Here is a 27,253-nt window from a genome sequence, read left to right on the forward strand (position 1 = left end):
CAAAATGATTCTTAGACTCACAAACACCTTTACGAATTAAGGGGGGAATGTTAGACACCTAACCCTCGAGAATTGGGCGAATTCTAGCTTCCACATCTCCTTTTCCTTGATTATTTATAATATGTTTAAATTGGTGGAATAGACTTATATAACATAAACTCATACAAAATGATACTTGGATTCACAAACACCCCTTCGAATTAAGGGGGGGATGTTAGACACCTAATCCTCGGGGATTGGGTGAATAACTTGTAAATATGTAAATAAAGAGAAACATGAACAATTAGAATAAGAACCGACCTTAATTTCATCTTCCAAGGTCGGTTCTTATTCTAATTGTTCATGTTTCCCTTTATTTACATATTTACAAGTTTTTCACCCAATCCTCGAGGATTAGGTGTCTAACATTCCCCCCTTAATTCGAATGGGTGTTTGTGAATCCAAGTATCATTTTGTATGAGTCTATGTTATATAAGTCTATTCTCACCAATTTAAACATATTATAAATAATCAAGGAAAAGGAGATATGGAAGCTAGAAAGCAAGGTCCTAACCTAGTGACTATTGTTTACAAACAATATTTTGGGACTTGGACCACATTTCCCATGCACATATTTCTAATCAAATCTATACGAAGTATATAACTTCAATTATGGAGCAAAAATATCTAAAAATAAAAGTTTATCATTAGAATGTAAATGATATTCACTTAATTGATATATACAAAGAAGACTAACAACAAATTAGGGGAAGTGAATAGTACTAAAAGGGCCAAAATGCCCTTGACATTGGCCACATTGACAGACCTCTTGGGCAGTGTTGAGATATAAGAGTAATTAGAGAATAACAAGTGTGAAAACAAAAGACCCATGCATTATAATTAATGTAACAAAGGGTTGTGGATGGTGGAATTTACAAATATGCATAATGGTTCCACTTTCTCTTGTTCCCACATAGTATCTGCACTCCTTTCCTTCGACATACAATTAATAATAATAAAGGAATGTTTACATAAGCAATTTATCATTTTTTAAGATGTAGTATTATGGAAACAAATTTAGAGATAGCACAAATTATCAAAGGAATATGAGGTGCTAGAAAGCTAGATCCCAACCACGGCAGTATTATTTAAAAACAATATTAATGTTAGATACTAACCACGGAGTATTATTCAGAAACAATATTAATGGGTTATGTTGCATTTTGGGGTATATTTCCCACACCATTGATTATGGAACTTGTGGCACATTTCTAATTAAATCTATGTTACGTACATCAGTTATAGGCCAAACCACCACTGCAATCGAAAAGGAAAATGACATCATTCCAATGTAGATGATATTTGAAACGAATGGACACAAATAGGGTGAAGTGAATATTCCTTTATAAATGCCCATCCTGCAGTTCTTTCTTTGTCACTTGGATGATGAAACTTGCATGTAGCACCAAATTTGCAAGTTCCCGTCTTCAAATAATACTACACAAAACAATTCAAGAAGATGACAGTCAAAGATGAGGCAAAGGATTACTTCAAAGCACAATAAGACACAAGAAGATAGAATATGAAATACAGAATATGAAACTAATCTAGTTAAACCTTTCCATACTGGCATTCTAAAGTACAATAAGACAACCAGCTAGAATAGAGAGAACAAAACATGAAAATATCTAGAGAATATCTCTCTATGAACATTTTCACATTCAAGCAAGATATAAGAATACAACCAAGCAAAACATCCTTTAAACATTGTATACCATCCTAGATGAATCTTAACCCCAGATATGCTGAGAAGGGTAATTGAGTGCAAAACTTGAGGAAAGGTATGCACCTCAAGAAATTTCATTCCACTTATAGATCCGGGATTAAGATGGATCTAGACTGGTTTATATTAAACTAAAGGTTATTATAATGTTTTTTGGTTGACTAATTAATATTTGTTTTCTTTTATTTTTATTAAATGACAACTATGTAATAAATAAATTATAATATTATAGTACTTTATTCTTGAAATTATGTTTGCTACTTTTAGTTGTAGTAAATAGAATGCACATAGGAGTAAATGAGATTTTAACTTTTCATTTTTTATCTGCTAAACTTCAAATCCCATGATTATGACAAATAAATTCTTGAAGATTTTCTTAGCAATATTAAGAATTCAACCTTTGCATTGTTGTCTTATGTGACTAATTGTTCACGATAGAAAGATTAAGAAACCATAAAAGTACGCTCAGAGACAGGATTGTTCAACCATATTCTAGTTGCAGAGAACACAACAATTCATAACCCAGAAAGACAACCAGAGAGAGCTAACATGTGTAAAGTAGATATAAGATACATACTCGAAAGCAGTGTTGATAATATCGGCGATATTCGAAAATATCACGATATTTTTGGCAAAACGATATATCGCCAAGAAAATATCGCGATATTTTCAAAATATTGGCAAAATACCACGATATTTTGAAAATATCGGCAAAATATCACCATATTTTGAAAATATCAGCTATGTTTAAAAATCTGAAAATTTTGATTTTGTATGTTTGCCGATATTTTCGCCGATATTGCCGATAAGATGTTTTCTGGACCCTCACCGATATTTTGCCAATACCGATATTATCAACATTGCTCAAAAGTGTTGGAGTATTCAAACACTCAAGTATATATGTAGGTATATTTCGTTCCTCCACACTCAATAGCATTCAATTTCACAAGCTCATTTCAATGATACCCTAAATCTCTCTAAAGGCCTTCTGTGTCGCCAAATAGAATCGTCCCCGAAGGATTATCCACTACCAAACAAATCAGTTTAATATACATGAGTCAACTTGCTTTTTTATTATTATTATTTTTTAATAAGCTACTTTATTTTTTTATTTTTTTTGATGTAACATTATCGAATGCTAACAGCAACATCTCCCACATACCAGGTTGTAGAGTGCCTTTCGGTGCAATAAGTGTAAAAGGCATTATATGACAGAAACAATCAATATCTAATAGCAACTAATGGGTCTTTCATGTTGCTTAAGCCTTACATAGTTATTCTAACTATAAAATGCTCTAAACAACCAAAAAATTAAATTGAGAACGATATAATGCCAAAAAAACAGTATTGGTTTTCAGTTTCAGTTAAGTCAGAGAATTGGTACCCCACATTCAGGTTGATCTGTTCTTTCAAGATACCCATCTGTATTTGACAGAAACAATCAATATCTTATGGCAACAAATGGGCCTTTCAAGTTGCTTAAACAGTTATTCTAACTATAAAATGCTCTAAACAACAACCAAAAAAAATAATCTTTGAGAGCAAAAGAACAGTATTGGTTTTCAGTTTCAATTAAGTTAGTAAATTGGTACCCCACACATTCAGGTTTGCCTATTCTTTCAAAATACCCATCTTTATTTCAAATTTTCTTGCCGCTACTTCAGCATAGCATTTCACATTAATTAAACTAGATATTTCAGAATTTTATCCAAACAGTACCATATGAACTACAGTACTTATGAGATCCCTAAGCTATTTAAAGTGAAAGTTCCCCTTGCCGCACAATTGAGGGCTATAGAAATGAAATAACATGGAATTGCAAAACATCTCTGGATTATTAGTGGACAAAATCCCATAATGCTAGCTTCCACCAAAGGCTTGTCACTTAACACTATGATAAACTAACCAGTAGACAACAGCACGTTTCATTATTCTAATCATATGCTAAATTGCATGAAACGTCACCCCCAATACTAGGGCCAAAAAGCGGGTATAGGTACAAAATGTGTTCCCTACACATGCAAAATGTTTCCAATCCATACTGTTGTATGGAAACACATTTTGGTCATGTTTCAGCTTGTTTGGTGCCATTTCGATGATTTTGTTCTCCATTCCAAGGGCGGAATCTTGGATTTTGCATAATGTAATCAGTGATCATCTATGTGTTTCCTTCTAAAGTGTCAGTTATGTGTATCAGTCTTATTTTCATGCAAGATAATGTGTTACTTTTCCCACAGCATTCCCATTTCCAAAACCTGTAGCAGTTTCCAAGTTTCATGCAACTTGGATCATATATAACAACCTACAAGAAATGAGGCTTAAAGCTAGTGGCTCAGTGAGTAATGCAAAGTACGCTTAGCAAGTGGATCTCACCAGTACATGAGAAGTGTCCACTATAAGAATGTAATAACCCATTTAGCATATGTTCTATTTGGCTCTACCTTGATAACTTATATATATGTTCTATTTGGCTCTACCTTGATAACTTATATTTTTCTATCATGTGACAACCCACTTTTAGAACATAAGGTTTAGGTACAAAGGCCCCAATATTGAAAGCTTTATATAAAGCATGTTAGTTTTTAGGGTTACTCCAAAAGTGTTTTATGGTAGGTCTCCTGGCCCCTTGGAAAAGCTGCACCAACAAATGGATGGTTCAATTTCGGTGGATGCTTCACCTTTGTAGAGTGTTGGCATGTGACCCTAACCTTTGAGGTTGTTATCTTGATCGGCATGATGACTAACCCAATGAGTGCACATGAAGGGGGAGTTAGTTGTTCAATTAGGAGAGGTACCCACCTAGGAGCATTGGGCACTTCAACACAAGCACTAGGCCCTTGGAACTTGGGACAATGTGCCTACACTTTGGAGATTGGACACTTGACCTGTGAATGCTTGGGTTGAGGAGCATAATTTATGGAAATTGGTGATGGACCCTAACACATATTGAGGGGTATTGGAGCTTAGTGACAATTGTTGGCATTGATTGTCATTGATGGAAAAAAAAACAGCAAGAAGTGTGGTCACCATATGTGTGTGACAAGGTGCAGTTGAGTGTGTTACTTGTCAGAGAACAGAGGTATGCTTGTGAGCAGCAAGATAGAACAGAGGTATGCAGTGGTGTGGCCTAGTTGAATGGAGATGTTGCATTGAGGTATGTTTGTGTTGATGGCTTTGATATGTCATGTTGAGCTGATGTAATGCAAGGCAAAGGCATGAAGGAGCTGTGATGCATATATTGTTATGTTGCTGGTTATGTTGCAACAGTTGCTAAGGTTGCAGAGAAACTGAGGCTGCACGCATATACATATGTTGAATTGCTTGCATATATTGCCATGTGATTGTTACAGTAGTTATGATGTTGCTTATGTTGTGATGATGTTGATACATGAAGAAATTGTGATGCAAAGGGTGATGGCAAATGTTGCTGAGGATGTTGATGCTTGTTATGGCTTTCATGCATTGTACTTGTTCACTGCGAGAAATGTTTCCAGAGATGTTGCAGAAATCAGTGTTGAAGAGGTGTTGTAAAGGTGCTAGGCAACGCAATAAGAATGCAAGAGAAAGTTGTGATGCAAAGCAATGATGGCATGCAGAGGACTCAAGGCAAAGGCAAAGGCAAAGTATGTGATGTTGCAAAGGTGAAGGTATTGATGCTATTGCTGAGTAGGTGTTGCAAAGACAAGGTATGTTGCAGAGGTGAAGGTATTGATACTGAGTAGATACTGAGGAGGTGAAGGAATTAGCTTGTTATACCTGTGATGTTGTGATGCAAGGCTATCAAAATGAAAATGTCATTGATTGACAGAGATATGTTTGCAGAACAGAAGTGTTGACAGCAGTACAAAGGTGGTGACAACAAAACAAAGGTGATGACAGCAAAAACAAAGTTGCTATGACAGTAACACACCCTTTTGATCTCAGAAACCGAGTTATAACGCAGGTCATATAGTGTCTAACCTGTGTTACCCTAGATAGTAATGCACCTTCAGCTCAGTCAGCCTGCATTACAGCCGGTTTGCTTAATCATCCAAGCCCTAACTCATGCAATCATTAATGTTGCCTTATGTTACTTTGGTTATGAATAGTATGAAGTTTATTTATCTCGATTTATGCTTCAAATTTGAAAGTGAGTACTTGGAAACCAAGAGATAGCCCTGGAATGTAAAGAGACAAGCTGTTCACTTTAGAATCCTCAATGGAAGACCAACAGTCAGAAATCTTTGTTTATAAAAGATGTGATTTTGGAAGGCTTTAGACTCAGGTTAGAGAGTTAGAGAGTGTGTCCAAGCTGATTGAGTTATTGTTCGTGAGTTACCTGGCACATACGAAGCAGTTTTGAAGAGGAAAAGTGTTAATTTTAGGTATGTTCTATGCTAGAGCAATTTATTTCAATTTATTTTCCACATTATCAATCACATCAGCATAAAGTAAACTGCAGATAGAACATAAATATAAATCCCAGAAGACAAGCCAAGACAAGAGGACACAAGATGTGGCGCTAGCCAGGGACAAACCCCACAATGTGGGGAAACCCTTGATCAATTCTTCTTTTATGTTCTTCAAAGTTCAGCAGAGAAAGTGAGAGAGATAGTACATTTACAATAGAAGTCAATCACTTTGACTTTTGATATCGTCATGAGATCAGTTGAAGACATATTGCTTCAACTGATTCTCTAAGGTGACTCATTCACCTATCATAGTGCTGCATCTCGTCTATTTGCTGCACATTACCGTGTGACACCTTGTTGTACTGTCACATGTGTTGAACCTTGATGACTGAGCTGCTCTCATCTTCATGTTGCTCATCATGTTGCATCTTCCATGGTCTTATTCATCATCAAGTTTCCCATGCTCATGATCTCATTCATCATTATGTTGCCCATGCTCATATCATCATGCATCAGTATGCTGCCCATGCTCATATCATCATGTTGCTTATTATGCTGCCCATGATCTCATATATCATGCTGCCTTCCTTCGGAGACAAATGCTCCGGCTGTTTCGGCAGTTCCCGGTAGTTCTGGCTTTTCTTGCAGTTTCGGCTTTTCCGGCATTTCCGGCTTTTCTGGCTTTTTCAGCGTTTCTCACTTTTCCAGCAGTTCCGGCTTTTCCAGCAATTTCGGCCTTTCCGGCAGTTCTAACAGTTTCGGCATTTCCGGCTTTTCCGGCATTTCCGGCTTTTCCGGCAGTTCCGGCTTTTCCATCTTTTCCTTAGGATCTCTCCTCCTACTAAAACCCAAAGAAAAGTAGAGAGAGGAAGAGCTCCAAGTGTGTGTAGAAATGACTTGAAGTCCTCTTCTATTTATACTAAAACGTAGAGCTTGAATAGACATGACTGTTGGGCTTCTAAGCCTACATAAGTTCCTGGCCGACTTAACAATTTGTCCATAACATAAATAAATTCATAACTTCATAAATACTTATCAGAATCGGATGATCTTTAGATCAATCCTACACCTCTCAATGGTAGGGCTCCAATAAAAATATCAACTGCCATAAATAATATGACCCACATGGAGTTTGGCCCTAGTTGCCAATTTTAACACTCCCTATCAACTAGGGAGAACTCCATCCGTTGATCCATATGTCCAACTGTACTATCTCTGCTATCAGTGCCCTGCACTGCTCTACTCAACTCTGCTAGCTCTGTTGGCTCTACTCTGCTCTGCTGGCTCTACTGGCTCTGTTGGCTCTGCTCAGCTCTGCTGGTCTACTCAGCTATGTTGGCTCTGCTCTGCTCTGCTTAGCTCTGCTGAACCATGAAGAAGAAGAATTGATCGAGAATATGTCATACCATTCTCCACTGACCCGAAGTAAGTCTCAGAGTGTGTACCACTGGTCCCAAACCAGTCCTCAACCGACCCGAAGTCAGTGTCATAGTAGGTACAACTCCTACCACTGGTCCCAGACCAGTACTCTACTGACTCGAAGTCAGTCTCAGAGTATGTACCACTGGTCCCAGACCAGTCCTCAACCGACCCGAAGTCAGTGTCATAGTGGGTACAACTCCTACCACTAGTCCCAGACCAGTATCATTGATCCCAGATCAATGAAGGTCATCCTAGCATAGGGAGTACGGTAGATACAGCGATGTGTCCATCGGTACTACTATGGTCCCTATCCTCATTTCCCTGCTCATTGATCAAATGAGAGGTACTTCCCATGAGTCCCAGACTACATGGGTAGGATGCCTCGACAGGAGAACTTAATCAATCCTGTCCTCACAGGAGAACTAATCATCCTACTATACAATCGCCATGGAGAACACATCATCCAGGCCTCACAGGAGAACTAATCATCCTGCTACACAATCGTCATGGAGAACATATCATCCAGACCTCACAGGAGAACTAATCATCCTACTACACAATCGTCATGGAGAACACATCATCTAGACCTCACAGGAGAATTAATCATCCTGCTACACAATCGTCATGGAGAACACGTCATCCAGACCTCACAGGGGAATTAATCATCCTGCTACACAGGAGAGCGAATCATCCTGTCCCACAAGAGAGCGAATCATCTTGTTCCACAGGAGAGCGAATCATCCTGTCCACAGGAGAGCGAATCATCTTGTCCACAGGAGAGCGAATCATTCTATCCCACAAGAGAGCGAATCATCCTGTCCACAGGAGAGCGAATCATCCTGTCCCAGTGCGCACCACCAGGGGAGGGTGAGTCACCCTGTGGTCGTATGTTGCTCCAGTAAGAACCACAAGCCCCCAGAGCTCCTAGAGCTCAATGTATACAACATGCAAGACCCTTGTAGAAGGGTCTCTTGACGACTCCAAGTCGTTCGGGAAAATCACAGATTTGATCTACCCCTAGGGCTTAGACAAAGTGTAGCGACCTGTACATCTCATAGTGATGGAGCTTCCTTGCTCATAGACTTACCATATCCCAGATAAGGTAGTATCTGATGTCTATCTGTCGAAGCAATCGTTGAATACGAGATTCCTCAATAGTCGAATCCCACCTCTGGTTGTCACAGAGAATCACAGTGGTACAAACAGCTCACTTGAAGAGCTTCCCCAACCAGGCAGCTTCATATGAGATCATACTCGTAGATAAGTATCCGGTCTCAGCGGTGTTTATAACAACCAACTTCTGCTTCCTGCTCATCCATGATATCGAAGCAGAATCTAAAGAGAACCAGCACTAAGAAGTTCTCTAATGATCCTCCACACTGCCTGCCCAGTCAGCATTCGAATAATCATGCAGGTTTCATATTTCCGGCAGTGTATCTCAATCCATGAGAGATTGTGCCCTGAAGATATCTCAGAGGATTCTTGGCACCAATCCAATGAGGCTCAACCAAATATGAGCTCACCATGCTAACTGCAAAACATATGTCCGAACGGAAGTTCACCAAGAACATCAACGTGATTGAGTTTATGAAACTCAGAGGCATTTCCCAAATCTGGTCCAACATTACTACCATATAACTTCTGAAAGTTAATATCCTCGAGGTAGTCACAAGCTTGCAATTTATCATTCCACATTTGAAATCCAACTCCCTCTTACTTCTGCAAATGAGAGGGTCTGCACCTGTCAGAAATAGGTGGTCCTTATGAGGTGCCAGTATGAGAGGTCTATCATCCACAACATTCGGGTAATGGTTTGGATCGATTTCACTCCTAGTGAATCTCAGCTTCATCAAACAGCTATCAATCCTCTCATACTACGCCCAGGGTGTTTTGCTTCAAGCCATAGAGGGCTTTCTTCCACCTATATACATGAGATTCCCGTTCATGAATCTCAAACTCCACGGGTTGTTCCAAACCTGTGGACCTGCTACATGAGGGGAATGGTCCCCTTGTAAGATTTTCCTTCAGTACATCTCATACATGTACCCTCATGCTCTTTTTGAATTCAGGCATCCTGGTCACCATCTGACTCACAGACCTCCGGTGCTGAGTTAATGGACATGGTCCACAGTGGACTTGATACAACACTAAACTCTAAAACATCTTTGAAAAATCTATTTTCAAACACGTACCTTTCCATCAATGAGTGCCACCCTGAAACCTTAAACTTCCATTTCCGAGATGGACACCAGGTTCTTCTTGCGATCAGGTACATAAAAAAGATTTTGGGGTTCCTTGCTTTCTTTGAAGAGTCGACCATTTCCTTGATGACCTGCATTACTTATCATTCCTCTGATCATTGAAGATGTCCCTGGAATGATTGTTATCTTCGTCAAGAGATGTGTCTCTGCTATTCGGACACTCCTTTGCATGATGGCCGAACTTATTGCAACAAAGGCATTTGCCTTTCCTTCCACCCTTAGATCTGAACTTCCTAATGAAGTGATCTACTGTTGTGCCATTCTGATAATATTCTCTACTTCCACTTCACCCTTAGCAAACTTAGAAGAGAGATGTGGAACTCATTGATCCTTTTGTCTTGTCCCTATTGTCTTTAGTGATTGCTCTTTCACTCTTGCTTGGGCATTGTCTTCACCTCACCTCTGATACGATGTTAATTTTAGATATGTTCTATGCTAGAGCAATTTATTTCAATTTCTTTTCCACATTAGCATAAAGTAAACTGCAGATAGAACATAAATATAAATCACAGAAGACAAGCCAAGACAAGAGGACACAAGATGTGGCGCTAGCCAAGGACAAACCCCACAATGTGGGGAAACCCTTGATCAATTCTTCTTTTATGTTCTTCAAAGTTCAGCAGAGAAAGTGAGAGAGATAGTACATTTACAATAGAAGTCAATCACTTTGACTTTTGATATCGTCATGAGATCAATTGAAGACATATTGCTTCAACTGATTCTCTAAGGTGACTCGTTCACCTATCATAGTGTTGCATCTCGTCTATTTGCTGCACATTACCGTGTGACACCTTGCTGTACTATCACATGTGTTGAACTTTGATGACTGAACTGCTCTCATCTTCATGTTGCTCATCATGCTGCATCTTCCATGGTCTTATTCATCATCAAGCTGCCCATGCTCATGATCTCATTCATCATTATGTTGCCCATGCTCATATCATCATGCATCATTATGTTGCCCATGCTCATATCATCATGCTGCTTATTATGTTGCCCATGATCTCATACATCATGTTGCCTTCCTTCGGAGACAGATGCTCCGGCTATTTCAGCAGTTCCCGGTAGTTCCAACTTTTCCGGCAATTCCAACTTTTCCGGTAGTTCCGACAATTCTAGTATTTCCGACTTTTCTGGCTTTTCCGGCCTTTCTAGCTTTTCCGGTATTTCCAGCTTTTCTAGCGTTTTCGGCAGTTCCGGCTTCTCCGGCAGTTCCGGCTTTTCCTTAGGATCTCTCCTCCTACTAAAACCCAAAGACAAGTAGAGAGAGGAAGAAATCTAAGTGTGTGTAGAAATGACTTGAAGTCCTCTTCTATTTATACTAAAACGTAGAGGTTGAATAAACATGACTATTGGGCTTCTGAGCCTACATAAGTCGCTGGTCGACTTAACAATTTGTCCATAACATAAATAAATTCATAACTTCATAAATACTTATCGGAATCGGATGGTCTTTAGATCAATCCTACACCTCTCAATGAGAGGGATCCAATAAAAATATCAGCTGCCATAAATAATATGACCCACATGGAGTTTGGCCCTAGTTGCCAATTTTAACAAAAAGAGACAGAAAGAGAGATGGATGTATGCTGAACTTAAGACCAGGGAAATCAACAAAGTGTTTTTATATGTATCAGGGGATTGCAGTCTCCTTTCAAGTTGTAGCTTGATAAAGAACAGATTGGAGCATGTTGAGATAGGAGCCTCCTATGGATTATAGCCTGCAGAAAATTTGTGCACGTTGGAGCTTCCTTACAAGTTAAAGCTTGCAGAGGAATTGAGATAGCAACCTCCTGTAGGTTGGAGCCTACAAAAAATCTGATGTAATAGAGCAAGTAGGAGTTTGTCTTTCCATCACAACAATAACAAAGTCATGGTTTTCTCCCTTTATGGGTTTCCACTTATATCTGGTGTCCACATGTGATGTTTATGTGCGTTGATTTTATGTTGTCATGGAAGTTGTTATACTGTGGTTTACTTATTACACGTTTGTACATTAAATATGTCGTTCATAAGTTGTTATGTTGCTCATTAAATAGTTTAGATAAAGATTAAAAGAAAAAATAGAAGTTGTCCATGAATGCACTATACTGATTCACCCTCCACCGGTCTCAATTTAGTCAAGTTTCCAACAATTGGTGTCAGAGCAAGTTCCTTTTGTGTAAACCTAACAACTGAAAGGTAGACCTGGTTAAATCATGGACTATCAAAGTGTATCTGTGCTAAGTGCTACAAACTTTCATGAATGGAGAGATAAGGTAAAAGCAGCACTGATAGCTTATAGACCTTGTGTATGGAAGCTAGTATGTGAAGGATATTGTAAAGATTCTCCATCTACACAAGAAAAACAATGGAATGCTCAAGGAAAATGTATAATTTATAATAACCTTCAAAATAAGGATCTTGAGACAGTGATAGATCTAAAATATGCAAAAGAAATTTGAGATAGGTTACATTTCATGCATAAAGGAGATATTAATAGCAATAGTATAGAAAGGGAGAAGAAAAAGAGGAAGAAGAAAAAGGCCTCTCGAAAGGAAAGCATTCAATCAAATGAGATTTGTTCTGCTAATATGAACGTATCTGATTCTCATGAAGAAAAGACAGATGAACATCAAGCTAGGCTTGACTCAACATTGGCTGAAATAGACAGACTTGTGAATGAGGGCAAAGAACATAAGAAAATGCTGCATATATATGATGAAAGAGAACATGAGTTCAAGGAGGAAATTATTAGCCTGAGAACACAACTTGAAGAAGCAAGGAGAATAGAAGAGGTGATGAGTAGTCGATTGAAGGAGAGAGACTTACAGTGTGAAAGATTAGAAGCTGAGATTGGTTTAGCAAGAAATGAACTAGATGAAAAGAATAGACTGTGTAAAAAGCTAAAAGAAGATGTTGTTTGCATGAAGAACTCAAAAAAGTGCAGTAACTCTAACGCAGTCACAAAAGAGGATATAGAAACATCAAAAAGATTTACAATAGAAGCAGCAAACAAAAACAAGCAGCAACATCAAAAGCAAAAGAATGAGGCGAAGAAAGGGTTCTTTGCAAGAAGGTCATTTGCTCATGGAGATGAGCTAAGTAAATTTGGAAGATCCCAAAGGAGATTCTTTGCTCCCTTGAAAGATATCAAGTGCTTTTCTTGCCATGAATTTGGACATGTAGTGGTTGAATGTAAGAGAAAGCAAATCTAGATTAATCAGCAGAAGATGCAGCAAACAAGAAGGATCCCTCAAGCAAGCAAATAGAGAAAACAATCATCCACTTGGTACACAAATCATTTCTATGGTTATGGTTATTTGTGCAATGAATTTGGACATAAAGCTATTGAATGCAAATTGTATAAAAAGAAGATGAGCACAAGTAGAAACGCACCATTTCCTCCATTTCTTGGCTGTTGAGAAATTAGGATGCTTGTAGATTAGGGTGATTTCTCTTACTTGATACTTACTTGTGAATGGTTGTTGACTCCATATTTAAATTATCATGTTCTTCTTCAACAAGCAATTACCAAAAATACAAAATATGAAGATCACAAGAGACAATAAACGCAGGAAATTAAGCTCCAAGCCAGGGCAAAACCCCACAAGGGGGAAAACCCAAGAAAATCCTCTTCTTATAGAATCAGATCAAAGTGAGATATTCAAGACCCAAGACCAGGACCAAGACTATCACAATGAACCCAAGTCAGCCCTCTTCCAAGTCTTCTTCACCAAGTCAAAGTTAACAAATTCAACGTTGGTCAAATCTCTGCATTCTGGTCATCCCCTGAAATTTTGAGCCTGTAACAACTCTGAAAAACAGTAGAGGATACTTGCACGTGTGGACAGATTAGGGTAGAAAACAAGACTCTCTCTCCTTTTACTTCGCTCTTTCTCTCATTTCACTTTGTTGCTTTCCTTCTTTCTTGCACAAAAATCAATGTGATGTCAAAATGCGAAGTACAGGTGCCAATATATAGCTGTTTGACCATATGAAGAAACAGCTTATGGGTTCGCTGACTTGTCCATCTAGAGGGTCAACTTGGTCTTGTGAAGACACATTGACTCAAAAATAAATTTCTTTTATTTTCTTTCAAAAAGTCCAAATGGGACTTTGACTCAATGACTCATAATAAATTTTCTTTTTGATTCAAATGACCCTACAAGCATGAAGAACATGCTTTGACTAGAAAATAATAATAATAATAATAACCTATTTTTCTTCTTTTCGCTTTTACATGAAAGACATATTGATACAAGTATAATGATAATTATAAAGACCGAACCTAGTTACATTTTGAATACTCTCATAATGACACTACAAGATACCAGGATACTCTCAAATTGAAAAATTATCATAAGAAGAGTTTGGCTTGATAAGCATCATCATCACCATAACTAGCATTGTCAAATATAGCAAGGCCTTGACTGACACAATGTTGGGAGGCATAAATTTGGACACCACCACCGCCTCTCTCTACACACATACCCATCTGGATGTTCACTGGGTATGTCCTCATAGGACTATTCTTATTTTGGATTCCCAATCCTCAAAGAATATCAATCCTCAGGACTACTCTTATCTTGGATACCCTATCGTCAAAGAGTATCAGTCCTTGGGACTACTCCTCCCTTGGGTACCATTCCTCAAGGAGTATCGGTCCCAGATGTTTATCCAATTCTCCATTCTCCCTACCAGTTCCTTCACTACGCTTATGGTTGTTAATCCTAGCCATAGTGCATGACACATGGAGAATACGGTGTCCACCAGTTGTATATGATTGTCTGAATACCCAGTGTTTCATGAAAAGACAAAGCATATCAACAACAAGTATCACTACATTCGGAAGCTAGTACAAGATGGTGTGTTGCAGCTATAAGTATATCTCCACCAATGAGCAGGTAGCTGACATATTGACAAAATCTCTTCCTAATAAGCAGCTTGTGTATTTGAGAGACAAGCTCAGTTTAGTTGATATATCCTCCCTGGTTGAGAGGGAGAGATAGGCACATCATTCTTGTCTTCACTTAGGAAGACAAAATGGAGGATTGGGTAAGTATATGGCATCTGATACTCTTTGAGAATGAGGTAGGTCATCCAAGATAAGAGAAGTCGAGGATTGATATTCTTTGAGAACTAGTTATCCAAGATAAGAATAGTCCAAGGAAGGACATACTCTGTGAACACCCGAATGGGGTATGTACCTTGAGAGACAATGACAATGGTGTCTATAAATCATTGGTCTCGCTAGCATTGTGCTCTGATCTTGTGTAAAGAAAGAGTTGTTAGTCAAGGCCTTGCTATATGACAATGCTTGGTTGATATGATGCTAAACATATGGGTTACCAATCTGACTCTTCTTATGAGACCTCTTCAGATTGAGAATGTCCATGTACCATTTATGAAAACCTCCCTAGTTTAGAGGGAGTGTTGAAAAATGTGTAACTAGGTTTGGTCTTCATAAATATGGAATGTAGTTTTGATTCTTGTATATTGTAAAATGAAAGAAAATTTATTATTGTTATTTTTGGAGCATGGGTTTCATGCTCAAGGTATTTTATTTTATAAGTCAAGCACCCATTGAGTGCTTCTAGGGTTTTTCCTAGGTCAAGAAGTCAAAAGAGTCATTGTCATAAGTTGAAGACCCCATCGGGCACATTGTAACTTATAAAGAAAATTATTTTTGTCATTAAAAGTGTCAAAAATTAAAATACCCTTCAAGACCAAGTCGGCCTAACAGCTGGCAAGTCGGCCTAATTTGAGGAGCAACGTCCACCTCGAGAAGCCTATATAAAGGAGGAATCTCGACCTCCTTGGATCTCATTCATCACTCATTCATTCAAGCGAAGGAGGAAGAAGAAGGGAACGAATAAGGAAGAGGATGAAGGAGACTTGTCTTTGGGCTATTTCTCTCTCACACGTGCAAAGGAAGGCTAGGGTTTCTAAAGCAGGTCTAGGATTTTCTTCTGCGGGTTCGATCTTGAAGAAGGACGGGAAAAAAAGGTCAGCAAAGGTCACAATAAGGCATCCTCAAGCTCCAGAAGGGAGAGAAAGCCAAGCGAAGGTTTGAGGAAGCCTTGGGAGGCCAAAAGAAGTTCACATGTGTGGCAGCAGCTGCTGCAGGAGGGCCGAAAATTTCAAATATGCAGTAGAGACCGAAATTCGGCAGTTGGGGGTCGAAGTTATGCCACTAGAAGAGATTTGACTAGTTTTGACTTGGACAAAGGAAGCACATCATCTGGAAGGGTTAGACTTGGTCTTGGAGGGTATTGATCTTGGTCTAGAGGTCTTGGAATTCATCAATTGAAGAATCTATAAGAATCTATTCATCAATTGCACAAGTAGTTATCAGGAAAATAGAAAACACTTTAATCATTGCCCTATAGATTTCTTAACAACATGGAGAATACGGTGCCCACCATCACTCCCTCTTAACTAAGGAGAAAATACTTAATCCCTCTCAAACAGGGAGACATAACCACAAGCCTCATCTTGTCTCATTCTTCATCAATACATCAACTACTTGTTCTTCCGTGGAGATCCAATTGTAGCTTCGTGGCTCCTGTCTACATCATACTCTTGAAACATAAAGCACTTTGACCTTCCTAGTTCTCTGGCAATCTTCATATAGCTTTGAATCATGTCATCAATTAGTCAAACATCTTATGGAGCTAAACTTCTTCACAAATTGATCATACAAGTCTTCACATCTTCTTTCTTTGTTCTGCAACTGAGTTTTGTTTTCATGCTTTTCCAGGAAATTATACTAGCTTCGAATAGTAATCTCATCAATATTGTCAACCCAATCAATGTGTTCCTGGATCGAATTAACCAGTTGTCGGTACAATGATATCATAACTCTTCTTGCTACAGGTCCCAGGATATAGCCCTAGATCAGTCATCTTCTTTTAATTGCAAGCTTCTTTATTTTTTTCGTCACACTTCAATTATCATTATATCCATCCAAGATCTTATAGATCCTTCAATTTCCACCTCTAGCTCCCTCTGATGTTGAAATTACTTTCTTCTCATTGTCCAGCGTCACATTCTTCAAGAAATCATATTATCCCTCAAACATTAGTAATATCTTTATCAGCATTAGTAACTGTCAATGTGTTCTTGAATCGAACCAATCAGAGCTCTTTCTTTCCAGTTGAGCTAGGTGAACATCTAATCAACTTTTTCTTCCTCCTTTTTAATCTTCATGCTTTGCCACATTCTTCCAAATCTTCTAATCGTTAATCAATCTCAAATAATTCTTCTTTTGACCTGCAACCTTTGTTAGAAGACTATGAAAGAACAAAAAGGACAAAGTATAAAGATAATAGTATTAGTAGTAATCAAGGAAATGTAGAATACTTATCTTTTGAGGAAGGTTGGCTCCCTCTTAATCATGGACCTGTTCACCAACCTTGTTCTCATAATGTCATTATCATCAAGGGTTAGATCTAACTCTTATAGCGGAAACTATAGGGTTTTGTTCCTAAGGTTCTTTTTAGTCCAAACCATGCTAGGGTTTACAAACCCTAGTTGCCAAAGCCTTCAAGACTTGTCAACTTATAAATCGTAAGTTCTATACACAAACCCTAGAAATATCATTAGAAAGCTTTGTATATATAAAATTCATTTCATTCCTAGTCTTTATATGCAAGGAAAAAACTTTTAAACTCTAATGATTTCTAAAACATATATACGCAAACCCTTTCTAAGATGCATTCCTATCTTTCAAGAGATTAACTACTATTGACATTGCAATTGATCACAGTCTATATGTACCTCTTTTAACTTTACCTATTTGTTGAGATTTGTAGCCTGGGAGATACTCCAAACCCTAGGGGACAAGGTTGTGGAAGAATTGGCATCACAAAGTCACTTGTGGGCTAAGAACCTAAGCGTGGGGGTTTTGCACCGAAAGGAGTGGACCTAAAACCAAGCTTGATTTCAATGACATGGCACTTGGAGATGATAGAGCACCCTTAAAGGAGCAAGGGGCTGCTTTAAGCACCAAGAGAGCCCATGTAGAATGTGAGATATAAATTTTTATGTGGGTGAATTGTCTTAAAGTTCAAGTCGGCCTTAGTTAAAGAGACCCTTCTCGAAGGGCTAGACGTCACCCTAGAAAGACATATAAAAAGGTGAGAGGAGAGACCTCATTTCACACATCCAAAGTGAAACAACATCAAAAGATATATCTCTAAGGAATTCACAGCTCTAGGAGGCCAAACAAAGGAGGAAAAAAATTTGTTTGTGGATGATTTCTCAGGATTGTTTAGGCCGAGTTTGAGTAGGGATAAGCCAATGAAGAGGAGGACAAACTCAAGGTGGTTCTATCCCAAATTCCGTGGAATAAAATCTTTGAAAACAGGCAGAAAATTTTTTGTAGGAGTCTGAGCTCCTCTAGTATCCTTTTTTAGGGTCGAGAAGGTGGAACAGAGGGCTGGGAAGTGTCTTAAGGACCAACAAAGGGACTGACCTATTGGAGGAAAGATAGTCGCAAAACTTTGGAGCAGAAGAGGTCGAGTTGCAAGGGTTGTAGGTGTAGCCACAACATGCCCTAACTAGAGGTCTGAATTCTGAAATGACGACACATAACCAAGTTGCAAGAGGAGTAAAGAACAAGGTATGTTAGTCTCCTTTTGGTAATGTTTTGCTAGTGGATAGATGGTCCAAGGTTGGATAGTTTGGAGGGCATCTTGTGGATGTTTGGAGGGAAACAATTAGATGTCCTAGGATGCCCTAAGTGCAGTCCTAGGAAGGACATTAAGTCTACTAGAAGTGGCAGAGAAAGTGAAACTTCAAGGGCTGATCTTTGAAGGACGAAAGAAGGAAGCCAAGTGGAGCAGTTTGACAAGACCAAGTTTGTTGAAGAGAAAGACATCTTGCAATGATAGAGGGAAGCCCTCCATGCCCTAAATTTGTCTTCATTGGAGCAGCACAGGAAGGCAATAGAGGGAAGAAGTCCCTAAGTGTTGAGGAGCAGCAATGGGCAATCTAGGAGTTGTTCACAAACGGAGTTGTGAACAACTCACAAGAAGACCCTATGTGTTGATTCGTTGATGGACTAATGATCAGCTAGAGCGCAGATTGGAGTCGTGTTTAGTGACCTAAAGGAGCCAGATTCATTAATAGAGGCAGATTGGTGTTGCTGCAGATTGGGAGCCAAAGGACCGGTGTATGTGTTCAGGACACATGGACTAAACAGGTTGTGGAGCGCTAAATCAGCAAGTAGGTAAAGCGTTGTCTTGTTTAGGGTAGATTGGTTGTCATAGTTGTTGACACCAAACCCTAGTTTGTATTCTTGTATCAGTGACTGTATGAGGGCCATGATCCTTGGTACAAGGGCCCTAGACTATTTTACTACATATTTGTTAATATAACAACGTTGGGTTGTTGAAGAAAATTGTAAAAAGTTGTCTATTTGTGCATTGATTGATTTACTCCTCTGATTATTCTGTTGTGCAAAGTAGTTTGTTGTGGCATTTGAGTTGGTAGTATCAGAGATTCTAAGACCCTAACCTAGATTCTCCAGTGTCATGGAAAAGCAACACTATTCTCCATCATTGTATTCGAGTATTCTAAATTCTTGAGGTTGCTTACTAAAATCAGACTTCTTATTCAACTCACTTCTGCAACCAGGTCTGCATGTGGTCTTCACAATGATCTCAGTCCTTCATCCTTCAAGCTTTCAGGATTCAATGTCAGATAGGTTGGCTTCAAGGTGTTATTCATTCTTTTGTATAGGGGTCTTGGTAGCGTGGTTGCTTCATATAATCAAATATCTATTCATAATTCTTCGTCCTTCAAGATGGTATAGGTCTCAGGACTACATATATCACAGAAGATAGTGTTTAATATGATGTTACAAAATTTGCATTCTTCCATAGAGCAATTTCGGTCTCTTCCTCAAAATGTCATAGTTTTGTACTCTAAAACCATATCACAACGTACCTTAGGTCCTTGTATATAATGCCACAGAGATAAATTTTGCATGTCTTAACTTAGTTCAAAATTTTGCCCTTAAATTTTACAGGGTAGGAATTTACAAGGTAAGTTCCTCAGATAGAACACCAAAGGACACTGCACACAAACAGATCACAAATCAATACACCCATATATTTGACGTGGTTTAAACCCTCAAAGAGGGAAACAATCCATGGCGTAAGCCAACGCGGCCACTTCAGGCAATTTATTAATAAAAGAAAGAAATTTTACATAAGCTTCTCTCATGAACGGTCACCTTACAAATGACCCTCCATGCTCTTTAAATAGAGGTCATGGACCAATCGAGTGTTAAGCCATGGATCAAGTGTCGGTAATACCGAGGAGAGAATGAACCGTCGGATCACTTCATGTCTATAACATATTGTGAATGTCGAATTGTAAGTTACAAAAGTACATAGTAAAGAAACACACTTTACCTAACTCTACACTAGACCAAGTTATACTTAACTATTTCCTATGTGTCAGAATATCCTAACATCCCCTCTTAAAAACAACTTGGGATAGGATTGAAGGATGTACAAATATGACACAATAGGAGAAGGAAGGAGACATTAAAGCCTATCCCCTTGTTGACCACTATGTGTCAACTACCCATAGCAGTACACCCCCTTTTTTCGCAAAAGGGACAACACTGGATCGACGTGTCCGTGACATTCGATTGTCATTATCAGCCCGATCATGTTATGTTGTAAACCCAATCTGCATGTGTAAATTGTAAATAATCTTAGCAGATCTGGGTCATGTATGTAAATTGCCTAGGAAAACCTAATTTTCTAGTGATAATCTACGTTCCGGAAGGTTTTTTGTCTCACCAATCCATGATCAGCAGAGTTTTCCTTTAGCCTAACCCTAAAGCCGAAATGGATTTTGTCATTAGAATCTTAGGGGAATCCTAGTGTGCTTCGAGTCTATGTAAAAGTAATTTGGAAATAACTCTAACTATTTGGTTAGGTTATTACAAATTGCTTGATCTGCTAGATTATAGTTGTGTCGCAGAACTGGGTGGTCTATGAGGGTCTATGTCAAATCGGTTTTCCCCCTTGAGATGTAAAGTTGTAAAAGTCATGATGTAAAGTGTCTTGAGGGTTAGAAAATTTTATCCCCTCATAAGTCCAAGTCCTAGGTCTTAGGTGATTTTTCCAAAGGCTAAGTTCGAGGATCCAAAAATAAATAATAAAAATATATATAAATAACAAAAAAAAATAAAATCTAAAAATAATAAAATAAAATAAAATCTAAAAAAATAAATTAAAAAAAAATTTGAAAAAATAAAATAAAATAATAATAAGTCAAAGTTTTGAGTAAATAAATGCAAAATTTCAATTTTTTAATGCATTTAAAAATTCGACGGATGCGATTAAAAGGGATTTTGATCCTTATCGATGGTCGAGATCGTTTTAACATGGATCACTCGAACTAGTCGTTGGGAATTTTCCCTTTAAATAGGGTGTTAGGGGTCATTTGAGATCAGATTCGATCTGTGAGTCTTGTGCTAAAGAAAGCTCTCTTGTAGTCATTTTTTGTGCAATAAAGAAAGACTTTGGGGTTGAAATCTTGTTGCCGTTACTCTTCTGGAAATGCTGTAAGATGTTTTATTTTTCTGCATAATTTTATTTTCAGCCATTGATAATAGCTTGATGAAGATTGACTTAGGCACAGGTATCTTGTCTGATCTCTGGGGTTTGAATGATAGTTTAGATTCTGAAATATAATGGCAGGTATCTCCATTTGATCTGGATTTCACTATTGTTTTTCCCCTCTATGTTAATGGTTGATTTTAAGTTGTGCAAGATATCCTTAATTTTAAGCTTATCGGGCGTTAGGGGAAGTTCTCGGCTGAACCAGCCAACTCCCGGATTGTGTTTTCTGAAAGAGCCCAGCCAGTTTTGATCCCAGGCTTATCATTTGAAATTTTTTTTTTTATGAATGCATGAAGGGTTTTTTTGAAGCATCTCACATTAAATTTAAATTCTGAAAATATTACTATGGATTATTCACAAATATGGCTGCTTAAGAGTTGAAAATCTGTAAATATTGTAAATTTTTCGCTGGTTTTAGGGTTTTCAGTTTTGTTTTTGGCACATTTTACTTGGTGTTCTGCTTTTCCATTGCAGGTTGCAGGTACAGGTTTTTGTGAAATTTTTCAGGGTTTCCATCAGGCAATTTGGAGCAGGAAAGATTTAAAATTTTGATCAAGTTTTTGGACTATGGGTCTGCAACCTGTGTTTTTTTTATTTTTCACTGTTGCCTAGGGTTTTATTGCTGCAAAACAAACAAACAAAAAATCAGGGGCTACAGTTTTTCGCTACTATCAATGCAACTGCCATTCAAAACAAATTTCGATGCTCTTGCATCCCCAGTCTTCACGCTTCATCTTTTCCTTGAACCTTAATGCAACAGCCTGCTCCAAATCATTACACAACAGCCATTACATTCCAGATCTGCACACAATCTCAACTCTCATACGCTTCTCCAAACCTGAAATACATTGCTCACGCTTTCTATTTCTCCTGTGTGTTCCTCTGGCTATTTCTCCTGCGTGTTCCTCTGGAGCTACGTTTCCTTCAAGCATTTCACTCCCTTCCCTGCCTGCAGCAATCCCTTACTCTAAATCTGCCATCACTTCCCTCATCTCCACCTGCAAACACAAAAAAAGCCGGCACTCTCATCCGCTGCAATCCATTCCATCTTCACGCAGCCAACCCCACGCTAACCTGCAAACTTGTCGTTGTTGTCCCTACGTACAGTTTTCTGCTCCGTTCCACACTGCGTCCACCGCTGTCATTTCCTTTGCCGTTGTTCAAACCTGCATATTACAACAAACTAGCAATCCGTTCGATTTTTTTTCCACCTGCGTTTTATAAATACATAGTTTTAGTGTAGGTATGTAATTTATTTTCATTTTTGATATATACATATGTTTAGGCTAGGTTAGATTTTTATTTGTTTTAGATTTAGACTTTTATTTAGTTAGGATTTGAAATTTTATAAATTTTCATTCAGGTTAGGTTTTTTGTTTAATTCAGATTCAGATTTGAATTCTTTTTAGCTAACATTTTTGTTTTTGTTTTTTTTAGAAATAGATATAATTTAAGTTTCATTTTGTTAGTAAAAGAAAATAAAAATAAAAAAGTTTCTTTTTTTAGGATTTTGTTTTATTTTCTGATTTAGCGTTTTAGTTTAGATTATTTTTTAATTTTAGATTTCTTTTTTGTAGTTTTAGTTTTAAATCCAGTTTTCTTTAAATTTAGTTTTTGTTTTAATTTTGATTTTAAAATAATATCAAAAAAGTTTGAAAACCAAAAAAAAAAAATCTATTTTCATTTTTTTTAGGTTAGTCGTTATCTTAAGTCTTAGTTTTATTTTTTTTTAGATATATTTAAGCTTAGATCTTGTTTTATTAGTTTAACCCATAGTTTAGTTTAGGACTAAGTTTTTTTAGAATTAGATTTTTTTAATTTTAGATTTCATTTTTGTATATATTTTAAGTTTCATGTAGTTTAGGTTTCTTTTTTTGGTCTTAGAATCAAATATGTTATAGTTTAATTTAGTTTTATTTTATTTTAGAATAAATCAATAAATCAATAAAAATAAATAAAAAAATTCATAAAAGGTTAAAAAGTTTCTTTTTATTTTTATTAGATTTTAGTTTAGATTAAATTTTATTTCTATTTAGGATTTTAGTTTTATTTTTAGATTTAAAATTTTATAAAAAATATAAAATATATATATATATATCATAAAAGTTGTTTTTTCCTGAAATATTTTTGTGTCACATTTAGCCTTAGCATATTTTGTCACGTTTCCAAATTTTGGTATATTTCACTAAGGCTAATAGATTTTTGATGTGGGATTAATATTTATCATTTTTTATATGGTTAAACATGCTTAAATGTTCATTTGAATATTAGTTATATGAAAGTGATAAATGGTTAGCATTTAAAATCTGCATGGTTATTTAAAGCATTTATCTTTTGAACTTTTAACTGCTAGATCATTATTAAAGCATTGTACTTTCGTTGAATATCTAGCATTTTGCTTGGGTTATTTGATAATAAATGATTGTTAATAGTGGAATTACAAAGTTTATATTTCTACAGCATTTGATAAACAATTATTTAATCATTAACTCCATAAGGCACTGGTACATTAATTTCAAAATCAATCAAGTGCTAAATTGTCTTGCTGTGTCTCCCAACCCAACTGGTCCACAGTTGGTCATCCTTTACCCCATAGGGTCTAGCCCCCTTAGCTGCGGGAGACAGCTTAAACGGAGAGATCGGGGATCAGGGTGACAGCCCCCGGTTTGAGCGTTGTCGTGACAATTTGTGCGACAACACCCCCCTTAGTGACAACTTCCTGAACTCCAACCGTAAATCAAAGTTTAGTAAACTTCGCCTCTGTGAGAGCCTTTGTAAAGATGTTTGCAACTTGATCATCGGTTGAACAATATTGCACTTCAAGAACATGGTCATGAATGAGCTTTCTGATAAAGTGCAAGTGTAGTTTAATGTGTTTGTTGCGCTAATATTGGACTGGATCTTTGCATAGTTGAATGGCACTTTGATTATCACACCAAAGTGTAGTCGGATGTTGCTGCTGAAAGCCAAACTTTGACAGAATCTGACGAAGCCACAGGGCTTCCTTACTAGCTTCTACAGCGCCACGATACTCTGCTTTTGTTGAAGAAAGAGAATGGCACTTTGTTTCTTGCAAGCCCATGTAATAGGTCCAGAACCATGAGTGAAGACATAACCTGCAGTAGACTTCCAATCATCATGGTCACTAGCCCAATCGGAATCAGTGAAACCAACCAATAGAGGAGATGTTTCTGCACTGTAATGAATCTCAAACTAAACTATACCTCGAACATAACGAAGTATTCTTTTAGTTGCTTTCCAATGACTTTTATGTGGGTTTTGCATAAACCGAGCAATAAGGCCAACAACAAAGGAAAGGTCATGACGGGTATGGGTCAGATACAAAAATTTTCCTACAAGCTGACGGTATAAGGTAGCATCAACTTCAGGGGAAGTACAAGTGACCGAAATTTTGCCTCCAAACTGAAAGGGAGAAGGGGTTGGCTTACAGTCTTCCATGTGAAAGTGGCGTAGAAGATCACAGGCATACTTGGACTGGGAAAGGGAAATACCTTCCTTGGATTGCAAGACTTGAAGACCAAGAAAATAATGCAAGTGTCCTAAGTCTGTCATTTCAAACTACTTTTTAAGGCTGGACTTCACATGGTTTATAAGGTTGGGATCACTACCAGTAAGGATAAGATCATCAACATAAAGAACAAGAATGATAAGAGACTTACCCACTTTCTTGGTGTAGACAATATTATCAGAATGACACCTAGAAAAGCCAGTATCTAAAAGAAAGCTATCCATTTTGGCATACCAAGCTCGAGGGCTTGCTTGAGACCATAAAGGGATTTCTTAAGCCGACATACAAGGCTGGAGTCTGTTTGTATAAAGCCAGGATGTTGTTCCATATAGATTTCTTCATGCAAGTCCCCATGCAAGAAGGCAGATTTAACATCCATCTGATGGACTTCCAATTTGAAAGAGGCAGCGAGGGAAAGAACAAGGCGGATAGAGTTCATTTTGGCAACAGGGGAGAAGGTTTCAGTATAGTCCAGTGTTGCGGGGGAGCGCCCCCCCCCCCTCGAACCCGCTCCCGAAGCGCGCTCCGGGCAGGAGCGGGTCGGGAGCGCGCTCCCCAAATCGCTCCCGGACGGGAGCGATTTTCGGGAGCGCGCTCCCGTAAAAAAATTTGCGCTCCCTGGTCTGTGAGGGAGCGCTTCAGGGAGCGATCGCTCCCGCGCTCCCGGAGCGCTTTTTAATGCCCGGGAGCGATCGGGGAGCGATCGCTCCCTGATCGCTCCGGGAGCGAATTTTAAAAATCCGGGAGCGGTTCGGCGGAAAAAAAATTCCGCCGGACCCGAAAAAACAAAAAAATTTAACTAATTTTTTTTGGTTTATAAGCCCAATGGGCCAAAAAAAAATCATTTCAATGAGATTGAGCTTGAGCTTGAGAGCTGAGGAAGAGCAAAGGAGCAAGGAGCAAGAGCTAAGGAGCAAGGAGCCAGAGCTGAGGAGCGAGGAGCAAGTGCCAAGGAGCGAGGAGCAAGCTTGCAGAGGTAAGTAACTTAATCATTTAGTTAGTTTAGTTGGTTAGGTAGTTAGTTTGATTAGTTTAATTTACCTGTTTGAGTTTAAAGATCATTAATTTAAATTAAATTAATAAATTAAATGAATTAATCCCAATAAACTAAATTAATTTGCAGATTCAAGACTCAAACCCTACAAACATCAAACACGATGGACCTGGGGATTTTTATTGGCATTTTCCTCTTCCTGGTCCCTTTTCTGGTTATTATGGTGGTGGAGAGTAGGAAACGGAGGGGGCCTGAAACTGAAGAGGTGGATGAAGAAGCCGGAGGAAGTCAAATAGGTGAAAACCCCAGTGAGGAGGATGTGGAGGAGGGTGAACATGAGGGTCAAAAAACTAAACAAGACCAAACTCCATTGTGGAAATATGTTCAGAGGGCTGAAACAGGGAGAGGGGGTGGAACCACTAAATTTCATTGCCCCCATTGCAACACTGATTACACAGGCTCATACACCCGTTTGAGAAGACACCTTTGCGGGAAAAGGGCATGGGATGGAGAGAAACAAATAGGAATCAGAACTTGCGACGCGGTGTCAACAGCAGATAGAGCCAAATACATAAAGGAAGAGGAGGACGACCAATACAAAGCAAAAAGATCAAGGGGTTTCTTTGAAAGCTCACAAAGAACTCCTTCAGCATCCTCCCAAGGCAGTGGATATGGACATGGAGGCTCAGGGTCATCATCTTTACGCCGTAGAACCATATCAAATTTCCTTGATGAGGGGTGTAGGAATGATGTGGATTCAAAAATTTACAGGTTCCTCTATGCAAATGGGATACCATTCAATGTTCTACGCTCACCTTATTGGCACGAAATGGTTTCTGCCATAAATGATGCCCCTAAAGGATACAAGAGCCCTGGGTATGACAAGGCAAGAACTGTTGGCCTTGATCATGAAAAAGCAAAAATATCACAATCTTTGAATAAAATGACAAGTTCTTGGACTGACAATGGGGTGTCCATTGTATCTGATGGATGGACAAATGTAAAAGGCAAGCCATTGATAAGTGTTCTTGCTGTGTCCCGAAGTGGTCCCATTTTTCTAGCTGCACATGATTACTTAGACAAGTTCAAGACCGCTATCAACATTGCAGAAGCATTGCTTGAAACAATTGAGCGTATTGGCCCATACAATGTCATCCAAGTCATCACTGATAATGCTCCTAATTGTAAGGCAGCGGGAGCAATTATTGAGGATAGATACCCGAACATATTTTGGTCTGGATGTTTGGTTCACACATTGAACCTTCTG

The 27,253-nt window shown here is 38.3% G+C and overlaps 1 protein-coding gene across 2 annotated transcripts in view; it reads right to left on the reverse strand.

The window, feature by feature from the left end:
* Positions 1–1,274: 1,274 nt before the first annotated feature.
* Positions 1,275–27,253, reverse strand: part of LOC149162465 (uncharacterized) — a 107,134-nt gene continuing 81,155 nt past the window's right edge. For both annotated transcript variants that reach the window (XM_089437278.1, XM_089437279.1), the window contains one exon: positions 1,275–1,476. The gene's annotated coding sequence lies outside the window, so the exon portion shown is untranslated. The remainder of the gene's footprint in view (positions 1,477–27,253) is intronic.

This window comes from Pinus tabuliformis, chromosome 5_2, assembly GCF_031772625.1.
Source record: "Pinus tabuliformis cultivar Carrire ecotype Pingquan chromosome 5_2, CPIR1, whole genome shotgun sequence".
Classification (NCBI taxonomy): Eukaryota; Viridiplantae; Streptophyta; class Pinopsida; order Pinales; family Pinaceae; genus Pinus; species Pinus tabuliformis.